This window comes from Bos grunniens, chromosome 15 (genome assembly GCF_055505025.1).
Source record: "Bos grunniens cultivar Pamir isolate PY7600 chromosome 15, Bosgru_T2T1.0, whole genome shotgun sequence".
Classification (NCBI taxonomy): Eukaryota; Metazoa; Chordata; class Mammalia; order Artiodactyla; family Bovidae; genus Bos; species Bos grunniens.
Window position 1 is genome coordinate 37,355,278 of NC_141179.1, and position 18,494 is coordinate 37,373,771.

Genomic DNA, 18,494 nt, shown 5'->3' on the forward strand with positions numbered 1-18,494 from the left:
TACAGGTCCCATGTATGAATACTTATATTTACCCCAACTTTAACAATAGAATTTGATTCTTCCTACCCAAAATCTGCTATATGGTAACCAAATATACAGTCGGTTTCTATGATGTCACACATTGATTTCAATAAGTTAATGTTTTTAATGACTAATTATTAGGAAAATGCAAATCAAAACTACAATGAGCTATCCCCTCACACTAGTCAGAAAGGCTATTACCAAAAAAATCTACAAACAATAAGTGTTGGAGAGGGTGTGGAGAAAAGGGAACCCTCCTACACTGTTGATGGTGGGAATGTAAATTGGTGCAGCTACTTTGGAGAACAATATGGGTGTTCCTCAAAAAAGTAAAAATAGAGTTGTCATATGACCCAGTAACCCCACTCCTTGGCATGTATTTGGAGAAAAACATAATTCAAAATGATGCATGCACCACGATGTTCATTGCAGACTCGTTTACAATAGCCAGGACATGGAATTAACCTCAATATCCATCAACAAGAGGAATGGATAAAGATGTTGCACATATATTCAATGGGATATTGTATATATGTATACATATATAAAGAAGAACAAGATAATGCCATTTGCACCAACATGGATGGACCTAGAGTTTATCGTACTGAATGAAGTAAAATCAGAGAAAGACAAAAATCATGATATTGCTTATATGTGGAATCTAAAAAAATTGTACAAATGAACTTATTAATAAAACAGAAATAGAGTCACAGATGTATAAAACAAATCTTCTGGTTACCAGAAATGGGGAAGTGGGGTGAGAGGAGGGATAAGTTGGGAAACTGGGATTGACACATACACATTACTATATATAAAACAGAACTAGTAAGGACACACTGTAATACAGGGCACTCTTCTCAGTACTCCGTAAGGACCTATCTGGGGAAAGAATCTAAAGAAGAATGAATGTATGTACATGTATAACTGATTCACTTTGCTGTATACCTGAAGCTAACACAGCATTGTAAATCAACTGTATCCAATAAAATTTTTTAAAAAATTAATGTGTTGAAACACAGCATAGGGCAAATAGCCATTTTCCTACTCCATAGGGATTGATTTATCCATCTGCCACAGCTGCTTGGTCATTGTGCTAGCAGACAGCCAGAATCCCTAACGGCAAGAGCCTCTTGAAGATTCGATTTCAGATACTTCCAGGGACTGCCTTTGGTAGGTTATAAGCTTACTCTCTCTCTAAATGAAGTTTCTGGGTAATGGGCCATATGGTGGTATGTCTACCTGACCAAACATTTGCTGAACTCAGTGAGCAGAGCTTCTGCAGCTGCTGCAGAAAATGACTGCCATGATTCACTTAAACTTGGGGTTCTTAAAACGTGGCTGATATCTCCTCTTAGTGATTATGTACAATTAAGAATAACCCATTTTAAAGTCCTTTCAGCTACTGTCAAACCAGTTGGATAAAGACAATAAACAGCAGGGATGCACTCAAAGGAAATATTAGCTCTTTGTTTTATCATTAACTAAGAATGCTTATAACAGTACTACAGAATGACTAGCTAAAAATGGATTAAAAATATTCATTCAGCTCACATACCAAGAAGTTGGACAGCAAGGCTTTGGGTCAGCTTCTCAGCAATTCCTTGGCTTTCTCCTCATGGTCACAAAGTGGCTACTATAATACCATGCGTTAAATCCTCATATACCATATAACACAGAAAGTGAGGAATAGGCCTTTCCCTTGGAGTTTTCCCTCCCTGTTTATCAAGATGGTTCTCTGCACAGTCACTCCAGCACACTGCTCCTTCAGTCTAATTATTTATTTCTAGATCCGTCACTAACTTCTGGGCATGGAATTAACATGATTGGCTTAGAATTAGAATGGTTCATGTTCTGGGGATGAACATTTTGCTCTGAGTTTTGTCTGTTAGCTGAATAAAATTTAGATTCTTCTAGAAAGAAGCAGGGACCATTATTGTAAAAGCAACCAATGATATCTTCTGTCTTCCTCAAAGAGTATCTAGATTTTTCTCTGTACTAAGCTAGATTGAAAGAAAACATTATTCCTGAATATTATCACTGTGACATATAAAAGCTTTTATAAAAACCATGCTTTGATGTTATAATCTCACCTTCTGCTGAAGCAGTTCTTTTTATTGCTAAAACAACAACTCTAATTATTGAGTGCTTACTATGTGCTCAGCACTATATTAAGTGATTTGAGCACATTATCTGATTAAAGTCACCAAATAAACAAAATGAAATTGGTGCTGTGAGATCTTCATTTTGCAGATGGGGAACCTAAATGGTTAAAAGCCTTTGTGTAAGCTCCCATATATGGTAAGTGGTGCAGCTAAATTTGAACTCAAGTCCTCTTGCTTCAGAGTCTGAGTTCTTAACCATTGTATTCTATTAGTGTCGTTTCTACATTTCTAAGTGCCCTTTAACAACATACCTGACTGACAAATTCACAGATTTCAAGACTTGAAAAATGTGTCCCTAGTAGGCCTTCTACAAGAAGATTAAAGCAATATACCTAATATGATTTTTGGTTTTTAGGAAGCTCAGAGGTATTTTTGCATTCATTTACATAATTTTCTTCAGTCAGAGATTCTGTATAAACTTTTTCTCTTTCCTTAACTTGCTCTTATTTTTTATACCTAACTTGCCTTTTGTAAATCAGTTAGTCCTAATATATCTATGCTTTCAGAAGTCATTTTGGAGGAAAAGGATGATGTAAACAAATCTAGTGGTCATATGATATATATGCTGAAGGTTAACGGATGAAAAACACTGAGGTCCAGAACTTATTTTGAAATGCATCAAACATAAGTTAAATTTATACATGGAAGGAGGAATGGATGAATGGATAAATATGTGATAAAGCAAATATTATAGAATGCTAATTATAGAATCTGAGTTGCAAGTATATGGGTTTCACTCTGTAATTCTTTCAACTTTTCTGTGTTAAAAATATTCATCATAAAAAGTCAGGAAATATGGAGATAAGAATCTAGATTCACTTTTATAAAACAATCTTGCAAAAGGATAATTCTTCCTAAGTAACCAGAGGTAAGCAGAGACCAAAAAATGGTTAGTCTTACATACCAGGCTAAGAAACTGGGACTTAACTCAAGGCCACTGAGAGATCCTAGAGGATTTTAGTGGAAGACTAAAGTATAAGACATAGGGTTTCCCTGATAGCTCAGCTGGTAAAGAACACATCTGCAATGCAGGAGACCCTGTTTCAATTCCTGGATTGGGAAGATCCACTGCAGAAGGGATAAGCTACCCACTCCAGTATTCTTGGGTTTCCCTTTGGCTCAGCTGGTAAAGAATCTGCCTGCAACATGGGAGACCTGGGTTTGATCCCTGGGTTGGGAAGCTCCCCTAGAGAATGGAAAGGCTACCAACTCTAGTATTCTGGCCTGGAGAATTCCATGGACTGTACAGTCCATGGGGTCACACAGAGTCAGACACAACTGAGTGACTTTCACTATTAAAGTGTAAGATAGGCTTGGTGAAATGGAGGAGGAATGGGTGGAAACAAGTTGGAGGCAGAGAGACCAATCAGGGGATTCTATAACTGTCCAGTGAGAGTGAGACAACAGTGTCTGAGCAAAAGTGGTTACAGAGAAAAAGATGAGTTTGGGTAAAAAAGCTAAGAGAGAAATGAGGAAGACTTAACACATTAAAGAGGTCTTCCCTGGTGGCTCAGTGGTAAAGAGTTCACTGAAGAATCTGCCCGCCAATGCAGGAGATGCAGCTTCTATCCCTGGGTCAGGAAAATCCCCTGGAGAAGGAAATGGCAGCCCACTGTGGGGACATGGATATCAGTAAGACTCAGGCTTTTGACTTGAGGCAGCAGGGATGGCGAGGCTGTCCTCCAGGATGGGGTCCTGGGTGGAGACTTGCTGCTAAGCAGACTGCACAGGGTAGACCCATCCCCTATCACAGATTCATTTCTCTCTCTGGATCCCCACCACCATGGTCTGAGATCGGTTGAAGTGCTAGATTTCTCCTACATGGATATTTTTTTCCCTGTGATGTGATATGAATCCATGCTCTGCCCTCCTATACAGTGAGAGCCTGCTGGGAAAGAGTGCTGTAGATGGTTTCTAAAATGATTTCCAAGCCATCTGGATCACCATATGTGGGAAAGCCCCCCAACACAGGCCCACCTCTGACTTCTGTGTTCCTGGACCCATACCCCTAGGTCTGCTGTCTCTAAGAAGCAAAGCCTGGACTGCTCCACTTTATTATGAAATTAAAATTGTTCCCAAGGACCTCAAAGGGGAAAACGAAATTGTTTTCAGCTTTGATTGCGGTCATAATAAAACAGCTATTTAGGGGGGGATTGTGTTATTCTTGGATAAATGAGGATCAAAAATACTTTTTTACAGTTTGCCATAAAGACAGCAATAGGACTTTTCACAAGACAAACACAATCAATGATTCAGGGAAGATGAGGGCATCTATATTTGTTCTTCCTTGGACATCACACACAGTGGGTTATTTGGTCTGTACAAGCTGAGAAAGTGGCAAGGCAGCTTCTGGTCCACTTTCCCAGTTCTACCAGATCTGTCCAGAGGTCAGAGCCCTGGCACCTAGCCTCAGAGGGCCCTGCAGGCTGGACGATGGGTCTTCCTCTCATTTACTGTGCCCTGTCTCTCTTCTGGGTAACTTCTTCCCTGCTTCCTTGTGAAAATTAGTTTCTGGAGACAATCAGATTTCACTTACTTATGTGGAGCACTGACCATATACACTAGGCCTGCATGAAACATTCTTGCATGTTACCCCATTTGATCATCATAGCAACTCTGTAAAGTAAGGAATGACATTCTTATTTTCTACAACAGTAAAGTAGAGTTGCCCCAGACCTCACAATTGTTGAGTACAGATGCCTCTAAAGTTCTCTCTTCTACTCCAAGCTTCCTCCTCTCTCCTTGGGATTCAGGTCTTTGGAGGACACCAGTGACTGACACTGTCCAATGGAAACCATGCATGGTTTAGTGACCAAGGCCTGGGACCTTGGGAAAGTCACTCTGAGACTTTATGCATCTTCATGTTCTCACTGGTATAAAGGGGAGAAGTCAGTTTCACCTTAGAGGAATGGACTTTGTAAGGCATGATTGTTAGAACATATATAAAATGTCTCAAAACAGCTTGAAACAAATTAGTTCCTTAATAAGACATACTTCAGCTTGCGCTTACTCCTTGGAAGGAAAGTTATGACCAACCTAGATAGTATATTGAAAAGCAGAGACATTACTTTGCCAATAAAGGTCCATCTAGTCAAGGCTATGGTTTTTCTAGTAGTCATGTATGGATGTGAGAGTTGGACTGTGAAGAAAGCTGAGCGCCAAAGAATTGATGCTTTTGAACTGTGGTGTTGGAGAAGACTCTTGAGAATCCCTTGGACTGCAAGGAGATCCAACCAGTCCATTCTGAAGGAGATCAGTCCTGGGTGTTCTTTGGAAGGAAGATGCTAAAGCTGAAACTCCAGTACTTTGGCCACCTCATGTGAAGAGTTGAGTCTGTGGAAAAGGCTCGGATGCTGGGAGGGATTGGGGGCAGGAGGAGAAGAGGACGACAGAGAATGAGATGGCTGGATGGCATCACCTACTCGATGGACATGAGTCTGAGTGAACTCTGGGAGTTGGTGATGGACAGGGAGGCCTGGCATGCTGTGATTCATGGGGTAGCAAAGAGTCGGATATGACTGAGCAACTGAATTGAACTGAACTGAGGATGATATAATGCCTCAACTTTAATGAAGATGAAGAAAAAAGATTTTAAAAATGGAATTTAAGGAGAGCAACTCCCATGTGATATATTGGCAAAGAAAGTGGGGGTATTTGGGGTTCAATGACCTTGGAGTAACTTACTCTATATGATGGGTCAGTCTACCTTCTCTCTCATCACTCTGGGCTTCAGCTTATGCCCAGAGGAAGAAAAGAGCAGAAACATTTCTTTCTTCCATCCTGAAAACAAAAGGACAGTGTTGTCTGTCTCAAAGTGCATTATGTACTATTAGACCACTTGCAAAAGTCAGTCTTTAAATCAGTGTAGTATTCACCTTCCAAATGAACCAAGTGTGTAAGCATTTTTGCTGCTGACAATTAATTTTAAAGAAAGGTTGGATTTTCAGTCCCCTGAGGTTTTGAGACATCATTTACGTCTTGGAATCTCCAATCTGCTCCCTTGTAAGTGCTTAAATGTAGACCCACACCAGCCTTCTAAACCTGTTTTTAGGAGGAAAGAAGGCAACAGGAACCATGTGTACACCCAGCTCAGTGCTCTTCTCTATCCCAGTTGCCTCTACTCACCTTTGATGTCTCAGCTTTGAACCAAGCTGGGGATCCTAGGAAATGTGCTGCATCTTATCACTCAGCCCTGGGTTTCTCAGGCCTGATATTGAACCCTTAGACTTGAGCTCTAGCTTTATGCTGGCATAAAGTATAAGGGATCTTTGATTTTCCAATAATAAATAAATCAGAGATTAGTGTACAAGCTGCTGAAATCTTAGAAATCTGCCCTCAGTTTATTGCAAATCTCTTTATATATTCAGATACTTTGGATATACATTAAAGTCTTTGGCCCATATTTATGGTTTTGAACACTGTCTTAACTTTTTACTAATGCATCGATAATTGGGATGGGAATCATAAGGGACCCACTGTAGCTCATGCCCCCAATACTGGCACCTTTTGGCAATAATTCCTGATGATTTTGAGGAATCAAAAGCATTGTAGAAAAATCCACAGATCTTTCTCATGTGTTCTGGGAACTCAGAAGCCCTTGGAGAAGTAAAATTATCCTTAATGTCATCATCAGGAAGCATGGGTTTGATACAGACTCTCATCTGTTAAGTGGGGTGGGAGGGTTAGTAGTATGAGATACAAGGGGAAGTTGCTCCTGGGTATATCCAGGAACCCACCCTTCTCTCAATATCTTCTCTTGCATCTGGACCAAGTTCAATAAAACAACCTTCCTTATGCTGGGCCATCAGTGAGGAGGTGAGTCAGGGGCACATGAAGGCACAAAGAGTTTGTGATTGGGATGGGAGAAGAAAAGATGGAGAGAGGAGAAGTACAAACTTGATCATCCTTATAGCTGACCTTCAGAGTAGAGTTATGACAATGTACTAGGATCACTGGCAAAGTAGGATACATGTAGACCAGGGAGACGAGGATACAGAGGGGATAACCAACCATGCCATGAGGAAGTTGAAAAGTCCAGAGCTGTTTAATGTGGAAGAAGAGATGACATAAGGGCAATGAGAGCTGCTTGTCAGTATCTGAAGGGTGACTATGAGGAAGATTTGCCCTTCACAGTCAGAGAAACCAGAACTAGAAAATGCAGCTGAACACCTTTCATCTTGTTGTTGGAAATATTCCAACAACATTTTAAGGGCCCCAATCAAGAATAGTCCTGTTTATTGAGCACCTCTATAAGCCAGGGTCTGTGTGAGGCATTTTGTGTGCCTTTAATCATGAAGTCCTCACCTTGTTGCTGAAAGTTTGGTGAGAGAACTGAGAGTCAGAGAAGTTACGGAGCTTGTCTGAGGTCCCAGACCAAGTGAAGCACTAGGGAAGAGCTGGGATTTGAACTTCCATCACTTCTCACACACCCTATTATGGTAGGTTATCAGCAGAGTCTGTGTGACCTCAGGTTGGGGGAACTGAAGAGGGATTCCTATGTGAACCAAGGCACATGCTCACTGCTCTCTGAGGTCCCTTCCAGTTCTGAAGCCCTGTGCATAGCCCTGGTGGCCTGAGGAGGTGTGGCTGCAGTGCTGAGAGCTGGGAGGAGGAAGGCAAGAAGAATGCTTTGTGGGTAAGTCGTCTGTTCAGCAGAATTACGTGAATGACAAATGGGCCTCCCTTGGGACTGATTCCCTCCAACTGTACCCAACAATAAAATGCTCCACAAAGAAACCTGACAATTTGGTTGCTAATTCAAAACATCCTTCTCCAAGCTGCCTCTAATTATAACCTAATTGTTGCAAGTTGGTGGTTTATTAAAAAAAAAAAAGAAAGAAAAGAAAGTAGAATCACATACAAATGTGCATTTTTTCTGCCACAACTCACTCTGTTTTTATATTCATTTTACCCTGTAGTCTTTCATGTTGCCATCAGATTCCTAATCTATGCACTAAACATTTATTTCTGTAAAAAGTCTAATGTAATTTCAAGAAATGAGAGGTTTTCCACTCTCTTATGAGAGGCAACTCAGTAGTGGAAACAGTCTGGACCCTGGAGCATAGGACCTGATTTTAGGCCAGTCGCTAGCTGGCTGATTAATGTAGACAACTTATTTAACTTCTCTGAACTTTTGTTTCCTCATCAATAAAATCAGTTTAGAATTTATACATTACAGTTTTAGAGGGAGCAGTTAATAAATGATTTTCTGTGAGGAAAGTCTTTTAAGGTCTAATAGAAAATATTGATGCTTTTTACTCTTTTCTAAGTCAAAGGACTTGGATCAAGAGGCATTGTTTGGGCTCCTGGGATGGTTTTAGATTTATTTATTTAATGTCCATCTGTCATCCATCCATCCATTCATCTATCTCTCTGCCTATCTATCCATCCATGTCTCCATTCACCTATCTAGGTTTCTATTTAACAGATATTGATTGACTTTCTATTATATACCAGATACACAATCAGGAGCTAGGCACATAGGCTTGAATCAGCTATAGTATGACTTCTGCTTTCAAAGACCTTCTTTTCAGAGAGAGAGGAAGGCACATTTATATATAATTATGTAATGAAGTAACCATGGTATAAGGTTGTACTATTAAACCATGGGGGGAAATGTAACCATCAGAGAATATTTCGCTTTTCCAATTGTCTATTAGAGATAATGGAGACAACTGGAAGAATTTTAATTGTGACTCTGTCCTGGGGTGGGAAATAGAGCAAATATTAGGTGTAAAGACGAGAGAGACTTTCTCTGGCCTTGGAGGATGGATGGGGTGTTGGGATGCCCTGGGAGACTGGGAAATGATTCTGGAGGTTAGCACCTCTAACTCATGGAGCAGGCCAGGTGAGCTGTGCCCCTAACTTTCAATTGTTCTATTCTTGGGCCTTCAGGATGGCTGTTCCAGGGACAGTAATTATGGGGGATGATACTTCATTTCTGAACTGCTTGTCAACAAGCAACAATTCAGAGAACTGAGAATAACATGAGGACTCAGGCAGAGCTGATACCACTCCACAACCATGGGGAAGAGCTAGTTCTTAGAACAGGTTTCCCTCAACCTCTGGCAACCCACTCCAGTATTCTTGCCTGAAGAATCCCATGGACAGAGGAGCCTGGAGGGCTACAATCCATGAGATCACAAAGAGCTGAAGCAACTTAGCAGGCACCCAGGCCCTCAACCTCAGTTACCCTGCCACATCGAGTGCTCCTTGGAAAAATGAGTTGCCTACATGTGAAGGATGAGCCTCGTTGCATGGGACTGGAATGATCTAGTTGTTAGCATTCAGATCAAATGTGTGGATTTCAGCTCAAACTGTAGACTGAGCAGGAAACTAGAGTCTAAGCAGTAACTGGGGAATTAGACCCATGAGGTGAGCCTTTGCAGTGGGCATCAGGGGAGCAGGAACTTATTCTATGGCCTAAGTAGCAACATTAATCACACTTGCTGGCATGATGGGCAGTTCTGCCCAATGGACAGTCTGATTGACTAGTGGTATGTTGAAGCTCTTTATTCTCTCAAACTTGGCTGGTTGAGATGAGCAGATGCTAGTAATTGTGAGCAACTACTGTCTTCTTCATGTCTTCACATACCCTCTTTTTATTCCTGTGTGTGTTCTCAGTCACTAAGTCATGTCTGATTCTGCAACCCCATGGCTGTAGGCCACCAGTGTCCTCTGTCCATGGCATTTCCCAGACACAAATACTGGAGCAGGTTGCCATTTCCTTTTTCAGAGGGTCTTCCTAACCCAGGGATTGAACCCATATCTCCTGCATTGCAGGTGGAGTTTTTTGTTTTTTGGTTTTTTTTTAACCATTGAGCCCCTGGGAAGGCCTCTTCTTATTCCTATGTGTATACCAAAGTAACACATATTTTGAAGGACTAATATAAGATTTAATTTCACTCTCCATCATTTCCTTCTGTGTAACTATAGGTGTCATTTGTGTTTCACTTACTATATGTCAGGTCTTACACTAAACACTTTGCATACACTAGTAATATATCTGTTAAGATTCTTTAGGTGGCAAGTAGCCAGAAGAATAAATACAAATCAGCTTCATCAATAGAGGGCACTTTGGCTTGTGTAAAGGGAAAGTCCTGAAGTAGGATTAGTGCAGGGGATCAAAGATATCAGCAAGAATGGATTTCTTTCCATCTCTTTATTCCACTTTTCACAGTTAGTTTCATCTTAAGGTTGGCTCCATGGTCATGGGATATGTACCAAGAGCTCCTGGGTCTAAATTCTCTCTCGGTCCATGTCCACAAAATCTCTTCCCCAACTAATAGGCAATCTGGTTTCCATATTGGACCAAATTAAGTCAAAGCCCACCCATGAACAGTCACAAAAGAAAGGGGATAGAATTGTGCTGTTTGAGGTCTGCAGCAGCGATCTGCTCGGTCACTGACATTGTCTTTTTTCAGTTCTCTTTTTTACTCCCTGTTCCTCCTCAGTATACAAGATCTGTTTTGGAGGAATCTAACCCAACATGAAAATCCCATGGATGGAGGAGCCTGGTAGGCTGCAGTCCATGGGGTCACTAAGAGTCGGACATGACTGAGTGACTTCCCTTTCACTTTTCACTTTCATGCATTGGAGAAGGAAATGGCAACCCACTCCAGTGTTCTTGCCTGGAGAATCCCAGGGACGGGGGAGCCTGGTGGGCTGCCGTCTATGGGGTTGCACAGAGTTGGACACGACTGAAGTGACTTAGCAGCAGCAGCAGCAGCAACCCAACATAGTATCTTTATTCCACAACTTTAGTATAGGAATCTTTAGCCATTCTTACCATACCTAAGAAAGTATCACAGACATAAGGCTTATGAATTCCAACCCAGGAAAGTGGTGACTACACAAAATGTACATTGTCCCTTGCAGGCAGATTATAACCATGATCTTTCCCCACCCCCATTTCATTATTTCTTCTTTGGGTCTGGAGTGATATAAGGAAGATAGACACAGATCTATCTTTCTAAACCTTAGCAGATTGCGTTGACTGAAGCTTCTACTGACTCCAAGGGAGCAAATTGTAATGGGTAAATAGTTACAAAGCAATCCCAGGGAGGAAACATTCATAGAAACTTTATAAATGAGATTACCAGAAAATAGTAGCTTTTCTGACATCCTCCCAATTACACTCTAGTCCAATACCATGACAACTCACATCTTGGAATATAGATTGGGCGTCAGTGGAAGTGACTTCTGATACTTTCTTCTGATACCCCAATTAAGCAATTTGGATTCAAAAGATTTCTAACCTTTCCAGACGCTCTATAATAGAATGTAAACAAAGTTCCTTAGGGAGTGATAAAATATTATTCATGAGAAAAATGGAGGATATAATAGAAGCATTGTAAAACTGCTAGCAGAGGAAATAACATTTAAGAAAGTAATGCCATATCCCTGGTTGGAAGATTAAGAAAGAAGGGAAGTAAATCATTTTTATTCTTCTGCTCTTCTTAACGGTTTGTAATTCTATTGACTCTTGGGTTTCCACATGGCTAAAGTTAGACCTATAATATTTATAGAAATTAAAGCCTAGAAGGATTTGTTTTTGTGGGTTCACATGTGTATTCAGGTATTCTGAATTAAAGTCAGAACTAAGTTAAATTAAGAAAAGTGCAAGTTATGATGAGAAGACTTATGAAGGGAAATGACTTCCCAGATCTTTACCATCTAATTTTTTTTATCTATCAACATTGCTCTGAAATACATTAAATAATACTTAGAAGGTGTTACATAAAAAAATATAGTTTGGATAGTCACTTTTGCTTGGACTTGATTGAAGTATCACAGGAGCCCACTTACCGAAAGTGTTTCCCCAGGACGACAATGTGGGCAGAAGGAAGGTGGAGTGGGAGGAATTCCACATGTGTTACAGTGAAACCTGTATGAATTCAGTAAATTGAGAAAGCAAACTATTTTTTTATCCGCTTTCCCAGCGGATAAAATTGGCTTAAAACGAACTTAAACGAACTTCTCATGTTAGAAGACCCAAGGATAACTTTCAACATATACACACTCATGAAACCATCTCCACAATCATTCCTCAGAATTTCCTTATGACCCTTCATAACCCTTGCATATGTGAGTGTTCAGTCGCGCCTGACTCTTTGTGAGCCCACCAGGCTCCCCTTGCCATATCCTACTCCAAGAGGTCTTCCTGACCCAGGGATCAAACCCATGTCTCCTGAGTTTCCTGTTTGTCTCCTGCAATAACCAATGGATTCTTTACCACTATATTACCTGGGAAGCCCCTGGTAACCCTTAGAAGAGAACTTAATTTTTAGCTCCTCTTCTTTAAGGGGTTTTCCAGGTGGTTCAGTGGTAAAGAATCCACCTGCCAAGCAGGAGACTCAGGTTCGATCTCTGGGTCAGGAAGATCCCCTGGAGAAGGAAGTGGCAACCCATGTTTGATGGGTTCACATGTTGGATGGTTATTATTGGCTGAACCAAGCAGTCTAAGAGCAGTCACTGTGAGGCCCTTGTTCTCCAACTACAGTTGTCACTTGCTGATTTGGAGATTGGATCGCAATTTTTTCATTCCACAACCTCAGGTAATTTCAATACCTACATAAGTCTCTTGTCAAACAACCTGCTTCATAATCTCTGGGCTTCCTTGATTCATTTTACTATCCTCTCTACAGTAAAAGGGCTTCCCAGGCACTAGTGGTTAAGAAGCCTCCTGCCAATGCAGGAGATCTAAGAGACACAGGTTCAGTTCCTGGGTCAGGGAGATCCCTGAAGAGGAAATGGCAATTCATTCCAGCAATCTTGCTTGAAGAATCCCATGGACAGAGGAGCTGGGTGGGCTCCATGAGTCCATGGGGTCTCAAAGAGTCAGACATGACTGAAGTGACAGCACACAGCACATCCCCTCTATATGATTCAGACCCACATCTTATCACCTGGAACTGTTCCCTCAGAAAAGTGCCTCTTCTGCTTCTTACTTGACCATAGTTGCCAGCCCTTCCCGGTAAATTCATCTCCTCCATGTTACCACCCCTGCACAGACTGTCTCCTACCGTTCTCTCTCCTACTTCTCTGTCCATCAAGGACCCCATGGTTGATCACTGCAATTACTTTATCAGACATCCTCAATTTCTTTGTCCTTGAATCTTTCTGCCATATCTCCCTGATGAAACCTCAACTCAAGACCTCTTTCATATTCTACTTCTACACCTGTGCAGTTGAGTAATGTTGGGGGAAGAAATGAATGACCATAAACTTTGTTACTCTATAAATTCATGATCTTTAACCTTATCTTTGGTCAATTTCTTCTAGCTTCTTCTTTGAAATTATCCCAATCATCACTATTCTGCAAGCCTCCTACTTAGCGTCTACCTACCTCACCCCATCCCACCTCTCAGCCAATAGCATTTTCTTACATTTTATAAAACTCACCATGTGCGTGGGGCCTGGATGCTGGTATTTTGTAAAAACTCCCCAGGTGATTCTGAGGAGTAGCCATTCTTATGGGCCACTGATGTCAAGACACTCTGAAAATACCCGAAATCCAGCTTAGGATATCTCTCAGGTCTCTGGCTCTACATTATCTCTACTTATTCTATTCACCACCCACTCAGTAGCCCATGATTCCAGCACTGGCTCAACTTGGCTCCTGGGTGGCTCAGACAGTAAAGAATCTGCCTGAAATGCAGGAGACCTGGGTTCTATCCCTGGGTTAGGAAGATCCCCAGGAAGAGGGCATGGCAACCTACTCCGTGGGTTGAATCCCAGCCTGGAGAATCCCCACGGACAGAGAAGCCTGGCAGGCTACAGTCCACGGGGTCACAAAGAGTTGTACACAACTGAGCGACTAAGCACACACATCTCTTTTTTGCTCCACTAGGATTTGATCACTTTAGACTATTGGCCTGAGTACCGCAATGGTGACCACAGAAGGTGCTTGTGATAACCTCAGCTACACACACACAACTACTGGCACAGGGCAGCATGCTCCTGTGTCCCTGTCTATTAAGAAAGGGTGTTAGACTGGCAAGAATGAGCTGTAAAAACCTTTTAAAAACAGGCTGCTGAATTAAGGGAGAAGGCAATGGCACCCCACTCCAGTACTCTTGTCTGGGAAATCCCATGGATGGAGGAGCCTGAAAAGCTGCAGTCCATGGGGTCGCTGAGGGTCAGACACGACTGAGCAACTTCACTTTCACTTTTCACTTTCATGCATTGGAGAAGGAAATGGCAACCCACTCCAGTGTTCTTGCCTGGAGAATCCCAGGGACGGGGGAGCCTGGTGGGCTGCCGTCTATGGGGTTGCACAGAGTCGGACACGACTGAAGTGACTTAGCAGCAGCAGCAGCTGAATTAAGACTGTGTTATTGTTGTATTGGTAGCACCACCACCAAATCCTAAGAACAAATTTCCTTCCCTGTAGAGTTTTGAGTTAATTTGCCAATGAGAAAATGCATGGTATTTGGAAGGTAGGAATGAATTCTTTTCAGAAAGTTGTGGTAGTCAGACACTACAGGTTTCCAGACCCCTCTCAGCCCCTTCATGGTCAGATTGGTTGGAGAACATCCCTACTCCAGTTCATCAGGATTCATTCTAGTGAATATTTCTCTGATCCCCAGATGGTAGATCCTTCTTGATCACCTCCACCCAAATCTCCCTACATTTAAGTTCTAATTCCAATATTAATCCTCTTATTCCCACACAGTCATAGAGATTAAATTTTCTGGACTGAATGTAAACTGATACAGGGGCCTAATATGCTGGACAGCAGAGAGCTTCTAAAGGTCTGAACTGGAAGGTCACACAATAAAAGAAATACCTAAGGCGAATTGCATATTGGGAACCCAGAAACCTATCCAACAGTGATGTTGGCAACTAACTGCCTGATTTGAGGATGCCACCTGGAGCTGTCTGATTACCTGAAGCCTAGACGAGCGCCGTTTCCCCACTGGCTGTAGTTGATGGTGTATCAGCATGCATGTTTGTGTGGACCGGGGATGGGTGAGAAGGCAGCACAGCTCTCTTGGTTGTACCTGGTCCTATTCTGTTGTGAGTCCAGGAGAAGGAGCTGACATGGGATCCAAACACCTGGCTCTGGCTCTTGCCAACCACGTGATCTGGAGCAAAGTACTCCCTCTGCCCTGCCGGGCTTCAGTTCCCTCACCTGTTGGTTGAGCAAGTTAATTATCCCAGAGTTTCCCTTCAGTCCTAACATCCTACCACTTCATGAATCCATTTGCACACAGCTTGATTTCCTTGGCTCAAAATATTCTCCTAGACTGGGCCTGCAACAAGGCCTGCAAGGGCGAGGCCAGGTCTGGAAGTTGGAAGCTTAACGGTCACGACCTTGTTCTGGGATGGGACCTGAGGGCAACCAGAGAGATGAAAACCTGCAGGCACTAGAGAAGCAAATAATTACGTCCACAAAGTCAGGGCCTAGGGCGGATGTGGCCATGCCAGCTGCTGACAGACAGACAAATGGATGGACACATCTCACTGTCACCTCTTGGCCCTCCCCTTGCCAGGAATCCTGCCACCTCTCAAGGTGCGATAATTAGGTTAAGAATAAGGCCTGAGTGCAAATTTATGGTGTCTATAACCATCCTGTGTTTTCTCAGGGAAGATTCTTTCATCAAGCCTCTCCTTTCTCTTGTCCCAAGGCCCCAGGCCTAAGCCACACACAAATCTTGATTTCATCAGGAGCTCTCTGCTCCCTCAGCTGCTCCTGTTTTCCTTCTGAAGACACATGCCATTTCCTAGAAGTTTTATTGTTCCCCTGCCGCCTCATTTTCTCACGAGTTCCTTCCTGGGGAGCTGGGACTCAGCCAGCCTCTTTTTGTGGTGAATAGGCCCAGTGCCCACAAGAAAGTCTTATTCCCTATACATTATATCTTCTGTTGTCATTAAAATAAAAGAAAGACAATAAAAATCTCTCTTCCTCCTAGTTCTCTTTATAGATTTTCTCATTAAGAGAATTAACAGCAATCAAAAACAAATCCATAGCTGTTTCTCATGAGACAAATCAACTTCAAACACTTTGCTACTCAAGTCAAAGATAGTGATTGCTGGCTGCCAGCACAGAGCTCCCAGAGTCAGCTTCTGTCCTCGCCTCAGCAGTGCAGTCTGGCAGCTGAAGGAGGAGGTGATGGTGTCTGAGGGTGCACTTTCGTGCTCACAAGCCACCTTCTTCTGGGTGGAATAGGAAGTCTGTGCTTGGTTCCTGACCAGGCTTCTGTAATGGGTCTCTGGAATTGTTCCTTCTGGAAGCCATCCAGACTCAGAATGGGTTGATGTAGAGAGCTCCCCATTTCTGGAAAGGTTTGCACAGAGAATAAGTGCACCTTGATGGGCTGAAAAGTTACACTGGATGACTGCTGAAGTCCCATTTAACTCAGAGGTCTCTTCACTCCAGGGTCCCTTGTCACCTGTCTTGCAATGGCATCAGAACAGAAGATTCATCAGGGTAGGACCTGATAGGATGTAGAGCCAAGATACCACCATCAGGGATGAGAAAGTCCTCAGGAAGAAGCCCCCGTGATGGACGTAAGAATGACTCCAGGAGGAATACCTAATGAGATTCCTTGTAGGTAAATCAGAACTTCTCAGGACAGGTGTAAGGACTGCATAATATGACATGGGCAATGCAATGGATAAGTTTCAGGTTCCCAGTACACCCTGAAGAACAGCTTAGAGTGACATTTGCTTAGAGTGACATTAAGTTATATTAGAGCACACAATGATCTGAGAATCAGAAGAAGTTGGCTACTGTTCTATTTCTTAGTGTGACTTAAGAAAGTTATTTTTTCTTTCTAGGTCTTATTTTCCTACAGAGTAAAAATTCAGGATTGGTCTGTATATACATTTTCCCAAAGAAAGTTCCAGGTAAACTTAGTTCCATTAGGTACTTCACATAAAATTATTTCATGGTAAAATATGTTTGAAAACACCACGTGTAACGATGCTCCTTAAAGAATGACAACACCAATGTGCCTGTGAAAGGCTCTAGAAAACTCTATAGTGAAAACATCAGTTTCTCTTTACTTAAACTTGTGTTTCCAGAATATCTTTAAATATAGGAGTCTTATATCTTTAAACATAGGAATCTTATCTTTAAACATAGGAGTGATATAGTACAAGCCTTTATCACCCAGTGGAACTAACGCTCCTTGGCACATTGTGTGCTAAGATCAGGGAATCAGTGATCTAGGTCATCTCTGAGGTCCCTTAGTCCTAGGATAGCGTGTGCTTCTCTAGTTAGCAGGAGAATCATCAACAAAAAGCTTTATTATAATGAGTATGAGCAAGACCTGTGCTGCCCACATCTCTGGGTTGATGTCTGCGTCTCTGACTAGTGTCTCTGTCATGGGCTTCTGTACCTCTCCTTTCCTCTGCCTAAAACAATGTCCATGCTTCTTGACTAGCTAACAGCCTTCTCATCTCAGGTTCAGCGGTACTTCCTCTGGGTTGCCTTCCCTGTGCCTCCAGTCTGCGTAAGGTACCCATTTTATATGTCTTTTCCTTCCCAGATCTGTCACCAGAATAAAAGGCATTGCATGTGGTAGTCTCCTTCTGTCTCCCATGCCTATTAATGGGTTTGACATATAGGAGGCCCTCAATTAATATTTATGGAATGATTAAGTGATATTGGAAACTGCTGCCTTAATTGGGATGGGGGAAGAGTGATTATTACTAACAGAAAGGGGTGGAAACATTTTCTTGTTACTCTAGGGAAGTCATAGATAGAAAGATATGAGTTGTTCAAGACAGAACTGAATGCTTCTCTTAGGACAGAGCTTCCCATGACTGAACATGAAAGTGAAAGTGAAAGTCGCTCAGTCGTGTCTGACTCTTTGCAACCCCATGGGCTATACAGTCCACGGAATTCTCCAGAATACTGGAGTGGATAGCCTTTCCCTTCTCCAGGGGATCTTCCCAGCCCAGGGATCAAACCAGGATCTCCTGCACTGCAGGCAGATTCTTTACCAACTGAGCTATGAGGGAAGCCCTCTGACTGAACATGTTCACCATAAACATAAAAGAGGTGGTGGTGGTTTAGTCGCTAAGTCGTGTCTGGCTCTTGAGACCCCATAAACAGTAGCCTGCCAGGCTCCTCTGTCTATGGCATTCTCCAGGCAAGAATCCTGGAGTGGGCTGCCATTTCCTTCTCCAGGGGACCTTCCCAACCCAGGAATCGAATCCAGGTCTCCTGCATTGCAGGCAGATTCTTTACCAACTAAGCTATATGCTATGCTAGGTCACTTCAGTCGTGTCCGACTCTGTGCGACCCCGTAGACGGCAGCCCACCAGGCTCCCCCGTCCCTGGGATTCTCCAGGCAAGAA